Source organism: Arachis ipaensis, chromosome B05 (genome assembly GCF_000816755.2).
Source record: "Arachis ipaensis cultivar K30076 chromosome B05, Araip1.1, whole genome shotgun sequence".
NCBI lineage: Eukaryota > Viridiplantae > Streptophyta > Magnoliopsida > Fabales > Fabaceae > Arachis > Arachis ipaensis.
The window spans coordinates 36,341,546-36,353,992 of NC_029789.2; the positions used below are offsets into that span (position 1 = coordinate 36,341,546).

The 12,447-nt window shown below is 35.2% G+C and overlaps 1 long non-coding RNA gene across 1 annotated transcript; it reads left to right on the forward strand.

The window, feature by feature from the left end:
* On the forward strand, positions 7,573-9,449 carry LOC107641832. The gene is made up of 2 exons (XR_001620450.2): positions 7,573-7,728; positions 9,182-9,449. It is a non-coding gene; the product is annotated as an uncharacterized LOC107641832 (long non-coding RNA).

Below are 12,447 nucleotides of genomic sequence, written 5' to 3' on the forward strand. Positions count from 1 at the left end.
TTGTTGATCTATAATAATATTACTCCATAATCATATATATAAAATAGATATATTATTCTTGTTGTTTCATTGGATATTTTGAGTGAATCAATCCTTATTTGTTGTACGGACGGCATTATAACCAAAGGCTCTAGCTATAACCTATTATGCTAGGAACTAATTATCTCTCAAGCTATTCTCTCTTTGATATATTCAGTTGCCTTTATATATCAATCATAACAGTTAATGTATTTTTCTCTTCTATAATAGAATAAAGATTTTTGTAAATTAAAAAGGTTAAAGATTTTAGATTCTTCTTTTTGACGGAAAAAAAAAAGTGAAATTTTCATTCTTTAATCTTTACAATCTAGATGCTTATATAGTTAAATTTCTTCAATCACTAAAGCCTATAGTAAAAATGCAGACGATGTGGGGGTAACATGGTTACAAAGGTTCAAACATAAATTTTACTAATGTCGAAAGAAAGGGCAAATGAGAAAGTTCAAAAAGAAGGCACTGATTATTCATGGCTGCCTTCACATGATTCTGCTTCTCCGATGGTATTGGTAGAGATTCCTATTTCCTCATCAAATGATGCTAATGTGTTTAATATAGTAGCTAGCAAGGCTTCTGAATCGGGGAGAACTACTAGGCTGAAACAATTGGCAAGCGAAGGAGATCCTAGCAAAAAACAATGGGAAGGCAAAAGGAAATAGTATTGGTAAGGAGAACGAGGCGCAACAAAAGAGAATCTGTTTCGGAGTTAATCAGCTGAATGATGATTAGGTGGAGGGTTCAATTGGCACCCAATATGATATGAAACTATTTTATTGTTGTTGTCAGGGTTGGAGGGACTCCCAACAGTCCATAATATTATTAAAGGGATGTCTCTATTCTACTTTTTTTTTTTTTTTTTATTTAGTTTTATTTGTAAAACTAAAAATCAAGTTTATCAGGTGGAACAAAAGATAAGAGTGGTAGGATTAAATAGGTGGTTTATATAATTTATTCGCTACAAGAAAGTCACATAATAATATTAGATCTAGCGGTGGTAAGAGCTCACATTACAAACACTAAAATGTGATTAACTGATTAAAAATCATAATCATATTTTAGTTAATCAATTTAATTTATCTATATTTTTTAAAAATTGATTAACCAAAACCAAATTTAAAAAACTAATTTTTAATTGATTAACCAAAATTAAAACTAAATTTGAAAAAATGCTAATTTCNNACCAGTTATATCATATAAAACTAATTAATTTGGTTAATTAACCAAGATTAAATTTTTGGTTAACAAAAAAGTGTTTAGTTTTTTGGATTAACCAAACCATGTACACCTTAAGCGGCGGAATTACCGAAAAATTCGTCGGCTTGTTTATTGGTGGATGATAAAAATCTCACCGGTAATTATTTATCAGTGAATTTTTTTATCCACCTGCTAATTATCGACAGACATAAACTTTTAATTGGCGAAAGTCTGGAGGTTATTATTGTCAAAAAATTTTCGACGATAACATTGGTGCTATAAATTAAGTTTTTGTACATTCACTTCCATATTTATCTCCCGGTAGATCCGACAGTAATATATTATTTATTAATAATTAAATTAATAACTACTAGGATATTCAATCGATAGTAAATTCGACGATAAACTTCAATTTTAATTTTTTTTATTTTTGAATGACTATATAGAATACTTGTTATAACCTTATATATCATCATTAATATGTCAAGAATTAGTAGTCAAATACCAATTAATGAAAATATAACAGTACTTTTAATCAAAGATATACAATTATAATCTGAAATAATAACAAATATACATAAGAAAAAGTCAAACAGATCAGATAAGCTACTAAAATGTCAAATAAAGCAAAATTATACCGTAATCACTACGGGTCATGATAATCATCGTCGTCATCCGCCTGGTTTTGTTGAGTCGACGGTCTAGGTGGTGGTGTCGGTGCTAGTGCTAGTGTCTGTGTAGAGGATAAGGAGCCCCCTCCAGCAGCGACGCTACCACCAGTGCGTATCTAATCATAGTAGACCGCCATCTGATGTCTAATAAATTCTATTTTATTATTCTGAATTGTGTTAAAAAATATGGAGTTTATTAGCTAATAACCTACACAATATTGGCTTTATTAATTGAATTTTTGGAATCTTGCTTCTAAAAAGTTGTGCGTGAAAAGCATGCTTTTCGTTCTTCTAATTGTTAAGTTCTTAATCTCTTTCTATGTCATATGATACCGTGAGGAAAATTTTTTAAGTGTTTCAAGGTTAAGGTGCATCAACAGTCTCAAAGGATCGAGAGAATAGAGTGAAGAAGTGAATTCGGTAAGCAATTCAGAAGAGAAGTTGTCTAGAAGCTTGTTTAAGTGAGATTTTCTCGTTTTAGAGAGATATTCTCGTTTAAGTGAGATTCTCACCTGAGCAACATTTTCTCGCCTAAGATCCTCGCATGAGCACCATGTCCTTGGTTAAGGGAGATTCTCGCGTGCGCAAGGTCAGTTCATGTGCCTTGATTAATGAAGTACATGTATTCACGTTTCGGACTTTCCAAGGGCCCCGACAACTGTGGAAGATAATATTTTAAAGCCAAGACTTGGAGGAGGAGGCTACACTACGTTCACATACTCTCATTTTACATTTTTCTAAGTTTGAGTTCATAATTTCTAGTAAGAGAAGCTCCAACTTCTCTCTAGATTTTCTAGGGTTTCATTTCATTTTACTTCTAGTTTTGGATTTTAATTTTGTTTAATTGTAGTTTTGCTATTATTTTTTTGTTTCTCTACACTGTAGTACTTTGCTTATAATTTCTTGTTAGTTCACTTTGTTTTATTTTGGTATTGTATGAACAATGTTAATTCTTAATTTTTCATGAATGAATTTTATGTTTTATGTTTCATTTATGCTTATTTAAATTGTTAGTGTTAAATTCTTGTAGTGGATAGTAGTAGTTTTTTGTTAATTCTTGTAATTTATGATGTTTTATTTTTATGCACACCAATTATTTGATAAAATATTTGCATTAGTTATGGAGTAGATTTTTCTTTTCTTGGCTTGTGATTGAGAAATTGAGTGACCTTGAATTATTAATGTCCAATTTTGATTTGTAATCTAGAGTTGTTAGTTGATATTGTTTTTACTAACGCTAACCTTTTACAAAATTCAGTTAGTAAGTTGGTTAGGATTTATGAATTAAGACAAATTAAGCCTACTTGACTTTTCTCAATGTGTAGAGGTTAAAGAAGTGGGATTAACTCTTAACAATTACCATGTTTGTAGTTAATGACAATGATAGTGATCCTTGACTCTCAATTCTAACCAAGATATTTTAGCATTTGAATTTTATCTCTTTTATTAGTCATTGCCTTGATCATTTCTAGTTTAATTTAATGCTTTTTATTAGTGGAGCTATCATTTTAATTATTGTCCCTTAAATTTTATGTTTGCTTGGTTAGTCATTTACTTGCTCTTTGATTTTACTTTCTTGCAATTTAGTTATTAATGGCTCTTTTAATTTCTAGTCAATTTACATTTCTATCATTGCGCTCAAATGCGATTTTCATAGCCAATGATTGTACACCATATTGCAAGTCTAAGAGAGAATGTCCCGGAATTAAACTCTTTGTTATTGATTTAAATTGTGACATTTTTAACTAAACTTTGAGAGTGTTAAATTTCGGTTTAGAGCTATAATGAACTTGAGCTTTATAAATTTTGAATTTCCATATAAGTATTTAGCACTCATCAATGTCGCATTCGCTAGATCTACTCGGGGATCCTGCCTGAGCTCATACCTCAGGGACTTTATCTTTGTATCGCGAGCATCCCTCTCTATCATGCGTGCGAGGAGCTCATTATACCTCTTCTTAGCAAGATGCAGCTGGTGACCCTGGTCTTGAAGGCTTTGGATCAGGTTGTGAACCTGCTCACGCAAATCGAAGTCATTGGGATTTGCAGGGCTAGTGTCTAAGGTGGACAAAGCCTTCAAGGTGGGGGTGTGGAGGTTACCGACAAAGAAGGACCCCAGTCGTAGACATGATTCTTGTACGACTTGAATGTGATCTGATGCCACACTACATCAGGATCAACAATAGTAGCAGAAGAGTTGTTGCCGTCCTCCCCACGCTGCTGAGATTGTTGGGTTACGACCTCCAAGTTCTATGTGTAAGATTTCTACATAATAATAAGTTATGAAATAAATTATGACGTTTACTCACATAGTAATTCACAGACCATTGGTTGGCAAATCTCTCCATGTTCTCCTTCAGCATATGATTATACTTGAAAACCTCCGTCGTCGTCACCTCACAATCCAAGTCCAACGACTTAGACTGCACATATTGAAAGAAAAAGTTAAATCAAGTGACAATTAATGTAAAAGTCAAAGATAAAATGAACTTAATATGTTAATAAAATTTATATACCAACATAGACTTTGTCTTCATAAAAGTCATGACACGCCAGTATACTTGGACAACCTAGCCAATGTCCTGTTAGTCCTGTTTGTGGCTTGGTGATGCTTGAACCCTTTATCATTCTCCTAACACTACAACATTTTGGGTCTATGGCCACGATTTTTTTAGTCACGGTTTTTTAAGGTGACAAAAAAAAAGCTTTAGTCACGGTTTTTTTGGAAAAGGTGACCATAGAGTACCTATGGTCATGGTTTTGAGGGGTGACATAAAGGGGTCTATGGTCACAGTTTTTCAAAAAAGGGTGACCTAAAAGGGTCTATGGTCACAGTTTTGGGGAGTGACCTAAAGGGTCTATGGTCACTGTTTTGGGGGGTGGTCTAAAAGGGTCTATGATCACAGTTTTGGGGGTGACCTAAAATGGTCTATGGCCACGGTTTTTTATAGTGACCAAAAAGGGGCTATGGTCACGGTTTTTCAAAAAAGGATGACCTAAAAGGGTCTATGGTCACGGTTTTAGGGGGTGACCTAAAGGGGTCTATGGTCACGGTTTTTTTACAGTGACCAAAAAGGGTCTATGGTCACGATTTTTCGGAAGGGTGACCTAAAAGGGTTTATGGTCATGGTTTTGGGGGGTGACCTAAAAGGGTCTATGGTCACGATTTTAGGGGGTGACTTAAAGGGGTCTATGGTCACGGTAACCTAAAAGGGTCTATGGTCACGGTTTTAGAGGGTGACCTAAAGGGGTCTATGATCACGGTTTTGGGAGGTGACCTAAAGGTATCTATAGTGACAGTTTTGGGGGTGACCTAAAGGGATCTATGATCACAGTTTTAATCATTTGAGTTTTAATTAATTAAGATTTTTATATATTTTTTATAATTTTAAATATATTATCTTTTTAAAATTTAAAAATTTTAATAATTAAAAACTAATAATAACTTTATATAATTTACTTTAAATATTAAAATTTTAAATTTAATTTTATAAATAAAAAATTAAGTTGAATACTATTAATTTTAAATTAAAAAATGATTTAGAACTTAATAATATAAAAAATTATTTAATAACTTAATAACGGATGAAAAATTAACCCATCATCAGTGATCACGTATAATGCCAAATTCGTTTTAATTATAGTTGAAGTTTTAGCCATGGTACAGTATAAGATCATTGGAACAATATAAAAATTAATTTTGTATACTAAATGGCACCGTTTCATTCACTAAGGTAACCCTGTAACCCTAATCCCATAGTTATCAAACCCGACTCGACCCGACCGGAAACCTGGTCACTCGGTCACCTGACTGTATAGTTATCAAACCCGGCTCGATCTGACCGGTTCGACCAAAAATTTGGTCACCCGGTCACCAGGCCAGACCGAACCACTCACCGAACCGGCTATGCAAGGGACCCGGTGAACCGTTTGGTTAATTCAACCCGGACCGGGTTTTGCTTTTTTTTTAAAAAAAAAACAATTGGGAAGCCCCAGCACTCATCTGTCGTCTCTCTGCTCCTCCGTCCTCTGTCGTCGCCTCGTCGGCAATCGGCAGTCGCTCACCCTCGTCACTCCATCAGTCCATCGTGGGTCACCTCGTTATTTCGTCGCCTCTCTGCTCACCTCCTCACCTCGTCATCATCGTGGTCCCGCACTCCTACCTTGCGTTCACTTCGTCGGCGGCAGAAAGCTCACAGAAGACAGAAATCAAGTAGCATATCTGCATCTGCTCCTTCGGGTCAGTCGGGTGGTGGTGGTCGTCTTCTTGGTCGCGGTCTAGGAACCAGTTATCCAGGTGAGCTCCCTTCAATTTTTTACCCTGGCCTTTCACTAGAATTGTTGAATACTGAAACTGGTGGTTGCTGTTGACTGTTGTAATTGAATTTTAGAGTTGTTGAACAGTTGAAGCTGAGCATATTTTAGTTAGTATTGTTATTGAATCTGGTGGTTATTACTAATTTACTATTGTATTAAATTTTTTAGAGTTGTTATTGAATCTGGTAGTTATTACTTTAGTTAGAATTATTGTTGAACTTGAATGTGGTGGTTGCTGATGTTGCATTTAGTTTTTTAGTGTTGTTTGTTGCTGGTTGCTGTGTTTTAGAGTTGTTGAGTTTTAGTTGCCGTATTTTTTAGAGCTGTTGTTGTTTGTTGTTGGCACTTTTTTTGAATGGTTGTTTGTTCACTCTATTGAATCACAAAGTCAGAAAAATTTTGTGGAATAGTGGTGGTTGCTGTGTTGCTTAAAAACTGACTTAAGTAAATCTTTTGTTGCAAAAAGGTTCCACCTGCTGTTGCTTAAAAACTGACTTAAGTAAATTTTTGTTAAATGTTGATTTTTTAGAGTTGTTGTTGCTGTTCTTTCTTTGGATCGATGTTAATTTCGGTGAATCTGAGCAAATTTTAGAGTTATTGCTGTTCTTTCTTATTGTTGAATGTTGATTTCTTAGAGTTATTGTTGTCGTTCTTTCTTTGGTTTGATGCAAATTTTAGTTAGAATTATTGTTGAATCTGGTAGTTGCTACTATTGTTAGCATGTTGTGTTATTATATCAGTGGTAGATTTTAATCTATGTCTGTCAATCTGTAGTACCCCAGAAGCAGAATCTCCCAAAGGTGAATTATTTTTTATCTTGGAAAAGATTTAATTTTGTTTACTCCCCGTGAATTCTGATAGCCATCAAGAGTGGAAGAAATATTTTGAGGATGCAGAATGTAGCATCTTTGATGTAATCCACAATGCAATTGATGTGGCTACTTTAGATTATCCGAAAATGTTGAATATATTATTTTGTATTTGCTCTGTTGCCATTAGTCCATCTCTATTTTTAATTATCCAGCACTAACTTATTTGGAAAATACTGAACAAACTAAGTGATTGCACTGTGTTTAGAAGGGGATTTTTTCTGGTGATGTTTAGAAGGAGATTATACACATCATTTTCATTACTTGATTGTTTCATCATTTGCAATTTTCATTATCTTAATGACTATAACCATAACCATTAATGCTTCACACTTTCCTTTAATAGGAAGGTTTGTATGTTGCTGATGTGAATTTAATTTCTTTTGTCAGGAAGGACTGCTTTAGTTTCACTGATTGCATTCATGCCAACCAACCCAAATAGTGCATTGGGCTCATTAGACTATAAGAAAGAAGAGAGTTGGCAATTAAATTCCATTATGCAGCTCCAAGGTTTGGGACTCCTGAGTGGCAAAAACTGATAGATGAGGTAGAACAATTCTTATTGTTTTCTCCCTAGTGCAGTGTTCTGTAATATTAGGCATATTTTGGAGATTAAGGAGAGACTTTACAACTATCACAAAGTGGTTAGTGATTATAAATTATTGTACTGAGATCAATAAAAATTGTTATTGGATTGTTATTGCATTGTTATTGTAAGGTGATGATCTTAACGAAGCAAATCTGCAACAAGTTTTGGTGGATTTTGATGATTATTGGTATTTTATGGCAAGATGTCTTATACTCTTATTAATCCTCTACCACAACTAATTTTATTTTTGAATGTATAGGTGCGATGTCTTATACTCTAATTAACCCTTTACCACATGTACATTGGTTGTTAGTGGTTACATATTGTGTGTAGTTAACTTATCTCATTCATAAGTTGTAAGCATGATTGAAATATTTTTTTTTGTGCTGTAATTTCAATTGTTTTGAATAGAAATAATTTTTTTCAAGTACACATGATTGAAAAAGTAACTACTAAATCAGCAGCAAATTCTTTTCTGTTGATTTTTGGTCTTATATCATTTTTGGCCATATAAATTTCAGTTTTTGTAGAATTGATTTTATATTAAATAAAGAGAATAAGTGCAAAAAAAGTACATTAAACTAATAAGAGTTAACTTAATATGAGGAATTTAGTATAATAAGAGTTAACTTAATAAAAGTCAACTTCATCTATACGTTGACTTGTTCTGTTTATGTATTCCAATTACAGTAAAACAGGACTTTTTTGTAGCAAATGGAGTTGGCTTTCTTTCACAATTACTTCAGTGCCATATGTTACTAATTTACAATAAACAAGCTTTCCCTTCACAGGTTAGCTTAACTTTTCTGCTTCCTTTTGATTTTCCTTTTTATTGTTATGTTGTCATGAAACTAAGGTTGGGTTTGGAACCGTTTGTGTGTTATTATGAGTGGCTTTTGGCTTTCTTCTACACTTTTTGTGTTAAAGGGAAAGAAGGAACCTTGTGCTTTGAATACTAACATGTGAATTAGTTATTCTAGTTTAGGTTTTACATTTGCTTTACCATTTTCGTCACTCCCACCATCCTTCAACTGTTGATATGGTAATTCATTTCAAACTCTCTTTGTTTTTCTTTTATATTAGGTCTTATTCTTGTGATACTTCATCTAGAGTTTAAAATGTGTTGTGAATCTGCATTAGCATACAAGACAAAAAAGAATACATAAGTATTATTACTTTATATATTATGACCATGAAAGAAAAGAAAACTGTAGTTGAGTTTACGGTTTAATATTGAATTTTGTGTTTTGAGTTTTTATTTTTTCAAATACTAATTTAGAGTAATTCTTAGCTTAAAGGATATCTAAACTTTCAAAAGAATTATAAAATTTTACAAGAAAAAATTTTTAATTTTTAAATACTTGTCTAAAGTTTCAAAAGTTTTTAATTTTTAGTATATGTGTAATGTATATATATTTTGATGATATGTTTTTTTTCCCTAAGTTGAAGAAAAATAAATGTAAGTGTTTATTTCTAATGTGACTTTGCTTTGCATGTTAATGAAGTAGGTGCTGAGCTTTCATATGGTAAAGTGGTTGAAACAAAAGTTTTCGAACATTGAAAAGGAAGAATAGCAATACCAGAAACAATCTATCCTGGCAGAGTCTGAATTGTATTGCTCTCACGTCTGTGGAATAATTATGTTAACAGTTTCTACTTAGTGTTAGTGTGTATATCACTGTATAAAACTGAGATTGAGACAAGTGTATTCACTCAACTATATTGATATGTTAGTTGGTTACTTTAATCACAACTTATCTTAATTGTTGATTATCATTTTTTATTTTTGGATTTATTTTGTAATTATCATCATTTTAGGATGTGATTATGCTTTAAAAAAAATCTCATAAAACAAAATAGACTATGGTCACGGTGAAAATCGTGACCATAGATAAAGCTATGGTCACGGTTTTAAGGTGGGGTGACCATAGAGGCTATGGTCATAGTTTTTTACCGTGACCATAGATAAGGCTATGGTCACGGTAACTAAAGAGGGGTGACCATAGAGGCTATGGTCACGGTAAAACCGTGACCATAGATAAGGCTATGGTCACGGTTTTAAGGAGGGGTGACCATAGAGGCTATGGTCACGGTTTTAAAGAGGGGTGACCATAGAGGCTATGGTCACGGTAAAAACCGTGACCATAGAGGCTATGGTCACGGTAGAAACCGTGACCATAGATAAGGCTATGGTCATGGTTTTAAGGAGGCGTGACCATAGAGCTATGGCCATAATAAAAACCATGACCATAGATAAGGCTATAGTCATGGTTTTCAGGAGGGGTGACCATAGAGGCTATGGTCACGGTGAAAAAATGTGGCCTAAAGTGTCAGAATTTGAAAATTGTAACCGTGACCATAGATAAAAAAACCGTGACCAGTACACCAGTACACCGCCTGATTTCAATTCTTCCCATCTACACCAGTACACCGCCTGATTTCAATTCTTCCCTCCCCCAATCCTAATTCTTTTTCAATCCTAATTCTCCCTTATTTCTTCTTCCTTCTTTCTTCCTTATTTTCTCTTACTATCTACTACTCTCTTATTCCCTTTTTCATCTTCTTCCTCAGGTTCTTTTCTTCCTCCCATCTACTCTTTCATTCTTCTTTCAATTATTGCATTTATTTATGTTTCTTTCTTCTCAATTTTTTTAGCTTCATTATTTATGGTTTCTTTTACTTTCTTTTTCATGCCTTTTTATGTTGGTGTTGGAGCTTTATTTGGGTATTATTTTGTTGGACCTTGTGGCTTTCATGAGGAGTAATTTGACATTGACATTTAAATTTGGCTCTCATATATATTTGGATTCATTATTTTTATTCCTATTTTAACTTGCACACCAAGTGTTTGTGAAAAGGCTCTTATGGCATTTGGAATCCTATTTTCTTTTACTCTTTTACTTAAATGCCTCTTTTTCACAACACTTACATTCCACATGTATTGGGATTATCATTCACAATTGTCATCATCTAAGTGCTCTTTAATTTGGCACATTTAATAATTGATGCTTGAGTTATGCTTCTCATGCTGATTACTTGCATGCTTTTACCATCTTGCATCTAATTATTATGAATTGCCTTCTTGATCTTAATTGATGTCTTACCTACATGTTGTAGCTACCATGTATTTCAGCTATTATCTTTTCTTTGGCATTCATTATAACTTGGAATTCTTCTTTCTGGTTCTTTCGTTATCTATATTTCACAATCTTCCTCTTTCTTTCTTCCTTAGGCATGGGTACCAAGAAAGGCAAAGAGAAGGCCACTGACAAGCCACCGGCAAGGAGAGGAACCAAGAGAGCACCAGCTAAGGCGCCACCATCTACAAGCATTAAGCCGCCAACAAAGCGGGTGAAAAGGATCATCAAAGTTGATGAAGTAGAGAAAGCCTTTTCCGCACGGGACTCTACACGGTTCACTAACCGTTACTACGAGCAGATGTTCCACATCCTAGCTGAGAGGAACTACAATAATGAGCATATACTCATTGTTCCAACACACTTTGTTGATTTTGTGGAGCCCCGCATCGAGAGGAGACAGTGGGAATTTTTGAGGAGGCAGCCGCGAGAGGCCAACTTATCTTGGATAGTTGAATTCTACTCCAACTTCTACTCGCCTACCCTGCAGACTGTCTATGTTCGTCTGCAGCAAGTCCCTGTCTCCGAGAGTGCCATACAGCGAGCACTGGATCTTCCACCTAGCCCAGAGGATTTGGATGCATATCAAGAGGCCTCCCTTAAGCGCCAGATATATCAATTCGACTGGGATAGCATCCTTAGAGTTATAGCCCAACCTGGCAGCACCTGGATCTATGGGCAGCATCGGTCAAAACCCAAGAGCATCTCAGCCCAATCACTCACGAGTCGACCTTCACAGTAGACATGGCTAGTCTCCTCTGGTGCATCCTGACAGAGCAACCTCTTAACCTGCCCCGACACATCCGGCAGGCAATAGGACATGTACAGATTGCGGGTAACCTTTCTTTTCCCGCCTTAGTTTCAAATTTAGTCTCTGCAGCAGGTGTGTCCTATCGAGCAGGAGACACGAAGGTCATGATCCCTAGGGCCGAGCAGTATGTCCCGAATAGGAAGTACATCCGGCCACCAGTTCCCTCTGCGAGCCGGCCTGTAGGCCCATCTTTGGATACTCCTCCTTCTTCTACTCCACCATCATCCACACCACAAGCACCATCCACCCATCAGATGTTCCTTCAGATCCTTGAGCAGTTTGCCCGGCAGGACCGACGGATGGAGCAAATGGAGCGCCGTAACAAGCGTCGATACAACTATCTGAAGGAACTCATAGTTGGTACTCATCCACCTCCAGAACAGAAGGACACCCCGGATTCCCCTTCATCCAGTAGCACAGGGAGCCATGACGAACTAGACAGTGGAGGCGATGCTTCCAGCCCTACCTTTCTCCTTACTGATGGCACGGAGGATCGTGCCAAGCCTTAAGTGTGGGGAGGCAGTCCTTGACTTTCGGAGGTAACTTCTCTCTTAGCACCAACATTTGACTCTTTCTTTTGTAGGTAGGATAGATTGCATGATAATAGTTGTTTGCATGTTTTGCTTGGTTAAAGCAATGAGTTTGTTTTCAAGACCGTTTTTATAGCATTTCACTAATTTAAATTGAAAATTTGTGTTAAACTTGTTTGAAGATTATAATTTGGAACATAGGTTATAGCTAAGAACACACAACCTGTAAGATTTGAGCTTAATTATATGGTTACATTATTTAACCAGAATATTTTATTCTTGTGTGTTTTCTT